This window comes from Arvicanthis niloticus, chromosome 17 (assembly GCF_011762505.2).
Source record: "Arvicanthis niloticus isolate mArvNil1 chromosome 17, mArvNil1.pat.X, whole genome shotgun sequence".
NCBI classification, from domain to species: domain Eukaryota; kingdom Metazoa; phylum Chordata; class Mammalia; order Rodentia; family Muridae; genus Arvicanthis; species Arvicanthis niloticus.
In genome coordinates, this window is record NC_047674.1 from 63,680,573 (window position 1) to 63,693,625 (window position 13,053).

Consider the following 13,053-nt stretch of genomic DNA (forward strand, 5'->3'; position numbering starts at 1 on the left):
TGTGTGTGTGTATATGTGTGTTTCAAATGTTGTTTTTCATATGCCATATACTTTGATACAAAGTCCTTTTGTTGTTAATTGCTGAGCTTACCAGGATAGCAGGGCCATGGCCTTCTGGAATTTTCTGATGTCCTGTCCCATCTTTACATGAGAGTGCCAGCATAAGAAACATTAGCTTTTTCATCCTGGATGCAAATATTCAAGTATGAATGCATATAATTTGCCAGTATTTGCACTTACACACAATTTGAGAGCTCACATGCACAGCATGGCATCTTTATATGATTCAAATTTACTGTTTCTCCAGTGGAAGGTCCAATTCTAGGAGCATATTATCATTGTCATTCACATTTTAAAAAATCTTCTATCTAAGAATGCTCCCCTCTTATAGAAGAATGCCTTCTCTGAAGATATTGGTCCTCCTATTTTTTTCTTCTAGAATCTGGAACAACTGCATTTGAGTATTGATCTAATTTCTATTTCAATATAATATCTGCATGCTTTTTAGTGTACACATAGCTTTACTTGTAAAAGTAGTGTCTTACAATTAATGAACATTAGTTCATTAGTTCATTAATGAACACTGCCTTTTCTGGACTCAGTCAGCAAGAAAATGCCTAATCCAGTAGAAACTTGATGCAACAGAGATACTGAATCCCAGTGGGCACTCTCAAAGGTGAAGGTTAAAGGGAATGGGGGATGAACCCTGGAATAGGAAAGTGAGGGGGCAACATTTGGAATGTAAATAAATAAAATAATTAATAATAAAAAGAAAACCAAAAAAATGAATTTGAACATATCTGAACACCTGATGACTGATTCGATCAAAATATACATGGCTGAGCAGAGAAGCTCTGTCTCATGATAATGTGAGTTCTCCATACTGCTCAGTAGATGATGACATATTTCTGTTTATCCATACCTGCTTTTTGAGTTTAAGTCTTTGTGAGTTCTATATGTCAACCCCCCTTTTAAGGCCCAACTATGTAATGCTGATTCCCCTGCATTGATCCTCAAAGATGTTGAAGAAAATAAACTAGTGGTCAATTGTGTGACATTCATGCCATGCAAAAAGAGATGGTAGAAAACCCTTAACATTTTTCTTTCTTTTTAACATTCTACTCATGGGGTGAAACTTGGTATACCTTCCAAACCTCTTCAACTTCCAGGTGTTCACATACCTAACAGACACTGTTCAACAATCCATGGATTAAGTTTGCAAATCTATGAGCTGATAAATATTATGCACATTTCAATCTAATTATTTATTGTTTTACAATAGGTAGAACTTGTTAATGTGACACAAGCTCTATGTTTCATAGTAAATCAGTAAAATTGCTGTTCTAAGTAGTACCTGTGTGAATCTGTTTTGGCCAAAAACTTGAGACTTCTGATTGTTCTTCCCATAGCTGATTCATGTCCTTTGAAGCTCACATTTATAAAATCTTTATTTTAAATATGAGTCTATATTAACAATGTAAAAAATATTTCATTTTTATATTATTACAATTTTTGCTTCTCTTTTCACTCTCTGTGCCACACTGTTGCTTAAGTCTTGGGGAAAGAAATAGGTGGCAAGTTAGAGCAATAAGACTCATTTTACTTTGGATGGGGATTTTGGAGGCTAGCCAATATTCAGTGAGTGGCCCTCTATCTAAATGCACAGTGGCAGCATTAAATTGAATTAGTTTTTAAACTGGAGGACTTGATGTTAGGAGAAGGATATGATAGGGGTATAGGTAGATGTATAAGCAGCACTGGTAAATTCACATGACATACATGAGTTATTCTTCCCAAAGGAAACAAAAAACATATTTTTTACCTGATGGATGCCTATCTGAGCATTCACATGAATAGTTCAAATTTGTCAATTGTGTCTAATTAATGGAGCACTGCGGGGCTGATTGCTTGCACATGTATGTGCATTGGTCTTGTTTGGCAGAGTTGAGGTTCCCGCATTTCTGCCACACCAGACAAGTGGAACTGCAGTTCCGGGGAGCAGAAGTGCAGGAATTTGACTGAGTTCACTACACTTGGTATCATATGTACACTGCAAGGCTCCACCCGGGTGCAGAGAGATCTCAGTCTAAAATCCCGCTGGGGCAAGGCTCCTGATTGGAGGTCTCTGGGCCCAGACAGCTGACTTGGAGGCCAGTGGTCTCTGTCTTTGGCCTCCCAGATGCAGCTGAGAGCCGTGGAAGACTTGAGATGCAAGGGCATGTGGGCTGGACCAGCCAACAGCTGAAAGAAATGAGAGGGAGAGCAAGTCCCTGTAGTGCCCCATGGGTCAGAGACTCTTGATTATGGCACTCATTTGGCTAGGTCAGTGGCTCAGCTAGCTTGCTTGAATCAATTGCCTCTGTGGCAGGAAAATGAAGTCCTCAGTGGGAGATTAAACAGTGGCTCAGTAGTCTAAGGCCCCCTCCACCGTTCTCAACAGCAGGCTCCAAAGACACGAGGAAGTTCATGGTGTTAAAAGGTTTATTGTCATGGTGAAAAATAGATGAATCTGGTTGTACCCCCATACCTCAAGGGCAGGCCTTTGGTTAAACACTGTAAGGATGAGGGTCTGGGAAAGAATGCTTAATTGGCTATGCCCTCTGGCCTTCAGGTATCTCATTAATATGGAAATCTCTTGAGGCTGAGGCCTGTGGTCAAGCCCTCTACCTGTGTTGAGTGAAACAAACCTCTCTTTGGGAAGAGCTGTGCAGGGCTGAAACTAAGTGAAAGAAAACAGGGGCCCAGGAGCAAAGCTGAACACCTTCCATCCCATTAGGGTCCAGGGTTTGAGGCCTGTGCTCGACCAACCACCCAGCTGCTTCTCACAGCCCACCACAACACATAGCACATATTTGAGCATTCAACTATGATACTATCATAATTTTTTATGTTGTTATGTGTACTCCACGTCTGTACTGCTTCATAAAGATATTTACAAACAAGTAAGTTATTTCATTAACAGCATGTGCTTCTTAGGTTGTGGTCCACTTAACACAAGCTAAACTCATTTGAAACAAATTACTTCATTATAGAAAATGTAATTTCTAGATTAGCTTGTAAAGAAGTCTGTCTTGAACCTTTGGATTGAGGATTGATAATGAGGGATGGGACGGGAACAACAGGGTGCTCTATGTGATGCCACATCTGAGCTAATGTTCTGGGTGACATACAAAACATACTGAACAGGACGGGAACAAGGCAAGGAAAAAAGCCACATTCCCAATGGCCTTCATTTTAGTGTCTGCATTAGCTTTCCTTAAAAGGTGTGTATGACCTGAGAACAGTGAACTATAACATAAATCCTTTCCTCCACAAGTTACTTTTGGTCAGTGTGTTCATGACAACAAAAAATTAACTAAGATAACATTCTCAACTGTTTATAACCTTTCTTCTATCCCTACCCTCAGCACTTCTGCTGTTTTACTTCTAGTACTCAGCCATATATCAATTTAATTTTCAAAAGTAGATAACATTATGTATATATATATAATCATTTTATATGATAAAATGTTATACTTTACTTACTATGTATTATCCAACCATTTTCTTTGATGATGTGCCAATTACACTACACTGCATTGATTCCCCATTTTTTCTTTACAATTATAAATTATACCAGTTTATCTTGGTATAATTTTCACCCAATTACTAGATGAAAACACGATATTTTTAAGTAAAATTCTAGTCATAGGCCACCACAAGACCCCAAGGGTGCTGAGAACTATTTCATGTCCTCTACATTCATAGCCAGTGGTCATAATAGCTCTGCTATCTTTGCAGCCACCATATAAACTTCTTACTTCATAAGATTTTAAATTTTCTTCCACCTCTAAGGTAGTTTCTAGTTTGAATATACTGTGAATTACACTATTAAACAGAATGCATATTTGTGATAGAAATTAATAATATGTATATTAATTTCACTTATCCCATAATTTTTCTGAAACAATGAACCTCAAGTTCACTATGCATTATCCAGTCAGGTGCATGTCTGAAAAGAGTAGAATCATAAAAAAGCCCACACTATAAATTTTTAATTCTGTAGAAAACTTTTGGTGCCATCATTAGTAACAACCTCTTTCTTCTATCAATTTACAGATATGAGACACTTGTCACATATTTCAAATTCCCTTAAGATTTCTATTATCCAAATAACACAATTTAGACTTAATTTAATAACTAAATGTTTGTCTAATGCAAACACAGTAAGCAAAATAAAGAATAAAAATGAAAGGGGAAATAACTATTCTCAAAGATTTTGGTACTCTTTCCTTTAAAACATTAATACATTTCATTATAACAATTAATATATACAAATATTACAATATGATCACATTCAGTCTCAAAAGTTATTGATAGGAGCATTGCACCATGCTCTCACAATGAAGAAAAACTATACCCTTCCTTTGTTAACATTAACTTCTTATAAATCTTTAAAAGTTTGCATGTTATAATTTTTTAATTAATTAATTTATGAAATTGAATAAGTAAAAGTTTTCAAGACATAATCAAATAAAAAAATTAAATAGAAACCAGGGTATTAATCAGTGTAAAATTTTAATACAATTTCAACAATTAGTGAAATGTTGCTTATTTACTAAAATCCAAACCAGTTGAATTTGGTGAATCTCATATTAACTTAAAAATATAAAAGTGAAAATACATAAGATTGCATCTTCACAGTGGAATGGGATTCACAAGCTAATGACCATCTTTTATAAAAGAAATGATAATAAACACAGTTTTTAAGTTTCCTGTCATGTATATCATTCAAGAGAAAACTATAATCAAAGATAAACATATAGGGAAGTACAACATTGTTCTCTACAGTAAAGAAAAAGACACAGGATATGAAATGATAGAACTGAACCCATAAGCCTTCATCTATGCAATGCACAATATTCATAATATACAATGAATACATAGATTATGTTTCAAGAGATATGCAATTACATCAGGTCTGTCAATGTAGGAAATTCCTCAAACCCCTTTAGGCTTTTATTATTAATATTGTCAGAGCTGAGCATTTGGTATTAGAAAACCAACAGATGAACTCTTTTTATGGGATGACTATTCTACCTACTCTTCACTCCTCATTTACCTCTGTTTCTTCACATAATGCTAAAGCATCTTGGGCTTTTATCTGTCTATGTAAGTATGTTTATTGTTTAGTTCTTAGCCTGAAAACATACAGATAAGAAACATTATGAAGACTGGAGAGCTTTCAATGTGTGTGTGTGTGTGTTTGTGTGTATGTGTGTGGGGGTGCATGTGTGTGTGTGTGTGTGTGTGTGTGTGTGTGTGTGTGTAGCATATAGGTTGTATATACTGTGTTTGCATGTGTGTATGTTAAAAGTCACTTTGTGAACTGAAAAGAGCAAGAAGATATATACAAGATAACTTAGGGGAAGAAAGAGAAAGGTAAATATAATTATATTGTAATTCAAAATTAAAGGAAACAATTTGAAGTGTCTGATTGATATAAACCTTTCAAGAAGGAAATGCTGATACCTAAGGTTTAGTAGAAAAGGAAATCTAGATCTAGTATGTTGAAATGGGAACCCACAAAAGTGAAAATACATAAAAAATAATAATGAGAAACATTAACATATGGAAAAAGCAAGTTACATATGTCATTCAGGAGAGATAAAAGTTAAGGTAACATGAACTGTGCAAGACATAACTTTTTTATCAAACTAAAAGTGTGTTCTTATGAGAATGGAAGAATATAAGTGAAGCAACACTAAAAGGGACTTGGGGTTCTGGCTGCATAAGTAAAAACATTTGTCCAGCTTGCATTAGGATGTGTGTTCCGAATTCCAGCTTCTATGTTAATTGGTGGAGTAGGTGAATATGCACCTGCAACTCCAGCACAGAAAAAGAAGGATCACTGAGGCTTTTTTGTTTCCAGAGGAATTCCAGTGAGTAAGTCATGCACTGTCAAGGATATAATGTACAGAATGAGAGAAAAGGACACAAGATCACAAAGACATCTTCCTTTAACCTATAAATGAACATAAATAGGTATCCATAAAGTATATGTTAGAAAGCATTACATGACACATGAACACACAAATAAATAATGTTAATAATTATAAATACATAATACAAAATATATGCAACTCAATGTAAAATCAAAATGATAAAAGTTAAACAAGTATATTCTAATCAAAATAAAATTTAAAAAATAGCCTAGGTACCTATAGTATATAGAATTACATAGAAATATCAGGTCTGGGCATAACTTCACCAAGTAAGATCTTAGTTTATCTGTAATAATCAGATAATATATGGAGGACATAAATGAAACATGGGATAAAAGGCATACCTGGAATTTGGAGTACAGATAAATATTTATAATTGCAAATCAAATTATAAAAATGAAAAACATTTCATCATTTCTGTATTAAGTTCTATTCCATTAAATAAACTGTAAACAGAAAAGGTGAGAATAATAAGTAAAAAATTTCAGGGTTATTCCTTTGTGTTCAGTACAATAGATTTGTGATCCAGAACTCACAAAGAGGACAGAAACTTTATTCTTAGATCACTATTAAAAAGTACTGAGGAAATTCAAAAACTTATCAGATCCTACTAAAAAAGCCTACACTCAACAAAATTGAAAAATCTTTATGAAATGGGCAATTTTCTAGATGGCTACCAGGTACCAAAGTTAAATCAGGATCAGATAAAACATCTAAACAGTTGCATAACTCCTACAGAAATAGAAACAGTCCATAAAAGCCTTCCAAAACAAACAAACAAACAAACAACCTGGACAATTCTATCAGACCTGAAAGGAAGACATAATACAAATACTCTTCAAACTATTGCACATAATAGAAAAATAGGAATACTATCCAATTCATTCCATGAAGCCACAATTATGATTATACATAAACCACACAAAAACCCAACAAAGAAAGAGAAATTCAGAACAATTTTCTTTACAGATATTGATATAAAAATACTCAATAAAATTCTTACAAAATGAGTCAGAGAACATCTGAAAACAATCATCCATCATGATCAAGTAGGATTTAACCCAAGGAAGCAGGGATAGTGCAATATGTGGTAGTCTATCAACATAATCCAGTATATAAACAAATCAAAAAAAAAAAAAAACCACATGACCATCTCATTGGATGTTGACAAAGCATTTGACACATTTCAACATCCCTTCATATTAAAAGTCTTGGAAAGATAAGGAATTCAAGAGCCATACATAATGGCCTATCTATCTAGTAATGGCCATCTTGCCAAAAGCAATCTACAGATTTAATGCAATCACCATCAAAATACTAACTCAATTTTTCATAAAGTTAATAAAAGGAAATTGCAAATTCATTTATAATAACAAAAAAGGACAGTGAAAACTATTTTCAACAGTAAAAGAACTTCTGCGGGAATCACCATTCTTGCCTTTAAGATATATTACAGAGCAATAGTGATAAAACCTGTGAGGTATTGGCACAGAGACAGGCAGGAAGATAATAGAATAAAATTAAATACTAAGAAATGAATGCACACACATATGGTAACTTGATCTTTGACAAACAACTAAAACAATCCAGTGGATAAAAGACAGCTTTTTAAACAAAGGATTCTGTTTCAACTGTGGTCAGAATGTAGACATATGCAAATTGATCCATTCTTATCTCCTTGAAAAAAGTTCAAGTCCAAAAGGATCAAGGACCTACACATAAAACCAGATATACTAAAACTAATAGAAGAGAAAGTGGGAAGAGCCTCGAATATATGAGAAACAGAGAAAATTTCCTGAACAGAACACCAATGGCTTATGCTCTAAGATCAAGAATCAACAAGTGGGACCTCATAAAATTGTAAAGATTCTGTAAGGAAAAGGACACTGTCAATAGGACAAAATTGCAACCAACAGATTCTAAAAAGATTGTTACCAATCCTACATCTGATAAATGGCTAATATCCAGCACATAGGAAGAACTCAAGAAGTTAGACTCCAGAGAATGAAATAACCCAATTAAAAGTGGGTTATAGAGCTAAAAAAAGTATTTTCAACCTAGGGATATCTCTAATGGACAAGAAGCAACCAAAGAAATGTTCAACATCCTTAGTCATAAGGGAAATGCAAATCAAAACAACCATGAAATTCTTCCTCACACCAGTCAGAATGGCAAAGATTAAAAATTCAAGTGACAGCAGATGCTGGTGATGATGTAGAGAGAGAGGAACACTCCTCCATTGTTGGTTGTATTGCAAGCAGGTACAACAACTTTGGAAATCAGTCTGGCAGTTCATCAGAAAATTAGGCATAGTACTACCTGAGGACCCAACTATACCACTCCTGGGCATATACCCAAAAGATGCTCAAACATATAACAGCTACATATGCTCCACTATGTTCATAGCAGTCTTTTTCATAAAACCCAGAAGCTGGAAAGAATTCAGATGTCCTTCACCAGAGGAATGGATACAGAAAATGTCTTACATTTATACAATGGAATACTACTCATCTATTATAAACAATGACTTTATTAAATTCTTAGGCAAATGGAAGGAACTAGGATGTATCATCCTGAGTGAGGTAACCCAGTCACAAAAGAACATCCATGGTATGCGCTCACTGATAACTTGATAGTAGCATAAAAGCTAGGAATATCCAAGATACAATTCAGAGACCACATGAAGCTAAAGTAGAAGGAATATCAAAGTGTAGATGATTTAGTCCTTAAAAGAACAAAATACTCACAGGAAAAAAATATTGGGACAACATGTGGAACAGAGACTGAAGAAAAAGCTGTTCAAGGACTGTCCAAACTGGGGATCCATCTCATATACAGACACCAACCCAAACACTATTGGGGATACCAAGGAGTGCTTGCTGACAGGATCCTAATATACCTGTCTCCTAAAGGAATCTGCCAGAGCATGACAAATACAGAAGTGTATGCTCACAGTCAACTATTGGACTGAGCAAGAGGTCCCCAATGGAAGAGTTAGAGAAAGAACTAAAGGAACTGAAGGGGTTTGCACTCCATAGAAAAAATTAAAACATCAGTGAACCAGATTGCCCAGGGTTGCCAGGGTCTAAACCACCAACTAAAAAGGACAAATGCCACATATGTAGCAGAAGATGGCCTCGCTGGGCATCAATGGGAGGAGAAGCCCTTGGTCCTATGAAGGAACAATGCATAGAGGAAGGCCAGGGTGGGGAGGTGGGAATGAGTGGGTGGATGGGGTAGCACCTTCATAGAAGCAAGAGGAAGGGAGATAGGATTGGGGATCTATAGGAAGAATCCTGGAAAGGGGAAAAAGTATAGCTTTTGAAATGTAAATAAAGAAAATATTCAATAAAATAAATAAATAAATAAATGAAAGATGTGTAAATAAAACTTACTAACCAAGTTCTAAAAAAAGTACCTTGTCCTGAGTTGAGGAGAAAGCTCTTTGGGAAACAGCACTCTGGTACAAGCATGATGAAGACTTTAGTTATAACCTATAATGGTCACATTAAAACACGATATGTTTACATGGGTCTATGACTCCAATGTTTGTTGGCAAAACAGGTGATCAAGTAATTTCTAGATATTCAACTGAGCTTCAAGTTCATGGGAGAACTCTTGGTTCCATGGAACAGATAAAAGAATATACCTTGAATAGTGCTATGGTCTATGTGTTTTCATACATCTTGGTATAACATATACACATACACAAACATAGGCACATTTATACAAACAAAATACATACATGCATAATAATACATACAATATACATCACATATATATTTACACTCCACATATTATAAACACACATGACACACATACACACACAAATACATAGATATGCACAGCTATATTTGAAAGCTTTAGTTCAATCCAAATCCCTAAAACATAAACATATGTTGATATAACACACACATATCCATATGTATATGAAATTATGATTATAATTATAATGTAAAAAATAAATAGTGAAAAATCTCAAATATGAGTTGATAAAAGTTACAAAAATGTTGTGAGTTCTGTCCAGAAAATTTATGAAGAAATACAGCATTATATAGAATATCTACATGGTGAAAATATCTAATGTCAGCAAAGAGCTAGGTCTGATAATATTGTCAAGGGAATACAGAAAATGTCAGAACCAGGTGCCCTGTGATTGATAACCACAATGTAGGAAGTATGGCGAGACCAGGAACTTCAATTTTTACTCTAGTTTTACTTGACTTCAAACCTAGACAGGCCATGCAAACTGCAAGTTGGACAACTATGTATAGCACTATTTCCCTCTATACTGTCATCATGGCCCCTTAGAAATCCTTGATTCACTCTGACAATCCAGAGGATTTGCTCTCTTCCCAGAACCACATAAAATACATTTTTTCACTTTTATGAAAGATAGGCATTTAATGTTAAAAGCTTGAGACCACTTTTCATTGATGCCTGCTTCATTATTAGAAGATAATCTTTTTCCTCTGTCTGCGTAAAAAAATAAATGAAGGAAGTGATCAAATTTTGAAAAAGAACTTGGACTCTGTGTGAGCAGTTAAACATGACCACAAATAGACCTACTGTTGTCCACAAAAATCTTTTCTTGAAACTATCAAGTAACAAGTTACTGCTCTAACATGGAAGCTGTGAGGGGAAGATTTTGCTCAGTGAATGACAAGTATTGTGTTCAGTTTGAAATCAATGGTGATGGAAAATTTTTCTTTAGTATGTTTTATGTCCTCTACACAGGATCAGTCCCAACAACTACCAATTTGTGATGGCTTTGAAATTTGCGATCGAGGAGATCAACACAAATGCCCTCATTTTACCTAACATGTCTCTAGGATACAATATTTACACTGCTGGGCCAAGACAAGAGGATACAATGCAAAGTTTACTCATTTGGCTCACAGGGCAGTTCAAACCTTTGCCAAACTACAACTGCAAAAGTGAGGAAAAATCTGTGGCAATAATCACAGGAACAACATGGGAAATTTTCTCAGTCATAGGGACATTGCTAGGACTATATAAACATCCACAGGTGAGATTATATGAATGGGAATAAAGCATCCTCCATTTATGACATTTGAATAAAAAGAAAAAACATAAATGGGGAAGACTTTGCTTGTGTATGATTCAAAATATAATATTTTGGACTTGATTATGGTCCAGGAGTAAAGAATGCATTATGTGAAATCAAGAAGATAGAAATTTAGATTCTAGCACCACTTGTATCCACATGATAGCATAAAATACCAAAAGTTAGTGTGATTCCCAGGGTTGGAGAGAGATTCTACCTAAAGAATAAGTAAGTGGAATAAAGCAAAGACACCCAATACACACTTCTTTCATTCACACACTTGTATGCACATTATAACGAACAACCAATCAACAAAACAATATTTTAAAGTATATGAGCTATATGGTCAGAGATTGTTGGTAATCTACATTTTTTTGGTTTGATAAATACAAGAATTGCATGATAACTTCACAAGTATTAATGATAAATGTGAATATTTCAAACAAATTTCTAAACTGGTATTCAATATTACAGTTTACTCTAAATACAAATTTGACTTTTCATGAATTTACATTACTGTTTTATACTCATTGATTCTATAATTTATGGAAAATCCTCTTTCATGTTAACCTGTTCTTTTTTAGCTCACCTTTGGACCTTTTGAACCAAATATGAATGATCCTGGGAAATTTCCATCTCTGTATCAGATGGCCTCCAAGGACTCTTCTCTGGCCTTAGGCATGGTCTCATTAATTACCCATTTCAGGTGGAATTGGATTGGGTTGGTCATCTCAGATGATGAGAAAGGTGTTCACTTTGTCTCAGAGTTGATACCAGAGATGGAAAAAAATGGAGTTTGTGTGGCTTTCATGGAAATGATCTCAGTTGGACATATGTTCAGTATGAGAGAATTTGATGTCTATAATAGCCCAATTATAAGGAACTCAGTAAAAGTTGTTATCATTTATGGTAACACTGACTCTTCTTTAGGTGTGCTCTTTAGAAGATGGGAACATATTCTTCCATGGAGAATCTGGGTCACTACTTCAAAATGGGAAGTCATCAGTGCTATGAGACATTTTATTCTCGACTCATTCCATGGAACTCTCATATTTTCACAACACCATAGCGAGATTTCTACTTTTAAAGAGTTTGAAAAGGCAGTGAGCCCGTCCAAATACCCAGATGACATTTTTCTTGCAAGATTGTGGGAGATTTACTTTGATTGTGCAATATCAAATGCTACCTGTAAATCTTTAAAACAATGTTCTTCTAGAGGTTCCTTGGAACTTTTACCTTGGTATCACTTTAACATGGCAATGAGTGATGGCAGTTACCATGTATATAATGCTGTTTATGCTATCGCCCACACACTTCACAAGATGCTTATAGACCAAGTAGACATAGAAGAAATGAAAAATCGAGGAAGAATAAAATTTCCACCCTGGAAGGTAATGGATTTTTCTATGGATTCTGTACCTCTGTCACAAAGGTAATATTTTAAAATGCCATAAAAGATGCTCTCAATATGTACCTTAAAATCGTTTTTCAAAAAAAAAAAAAGTTTGTAGACTCTTTTAGCACTTAGAAGAAAATTCAAGACCTGGTAAAAATCATAATCAATATGCCAATATCACAGAATAAATATTAAAAACATGTGAAAAAGGTTTAAGTGAAAGTGGCCAACAGTATCTTACTATTCTAAGTCCCTCAACTGGAATGTCTAATCTCTTTGAAGGAAATTTGTAAATATGAACAGGGCATGAACTGACAATGCAAGGTCCTAAATAGTGTGTTGTGCCATCAAATAAAGTAATCCTAAACATCAAAGAAAACTATGTCTAATATATACCCTGTTTTTGTTTTATTTAAATTTAGTGCAATAAAATGTGTTCGCACATACCCCTTCAATGAGAAAGAGATTACATTACTCATAATACCAGTTTAAAAATCCTCATCAGGAAAAACTCAAAGTGGCAAAGATTTGAAGCAGCTGACCACATTAACATCCACCAAGAGCAGGGAGCAATGAATATGCTATTGCTCATATGGCTTACTCTA

At 34.8% G+C, this 13,053-nt stretch overlaps 1 pseudogene; it reads left to right on the plus strand.

Moving 5' to 3' along the window:
* LOC117722666 (vomeronasal type-2 receptor 116-like) overlaps nucleotides 1-13,053 on the plus strand; it is a 32,208-nt pseudogene that overhangs the window by 3,123 nt on the left and 16,032 nt on the right.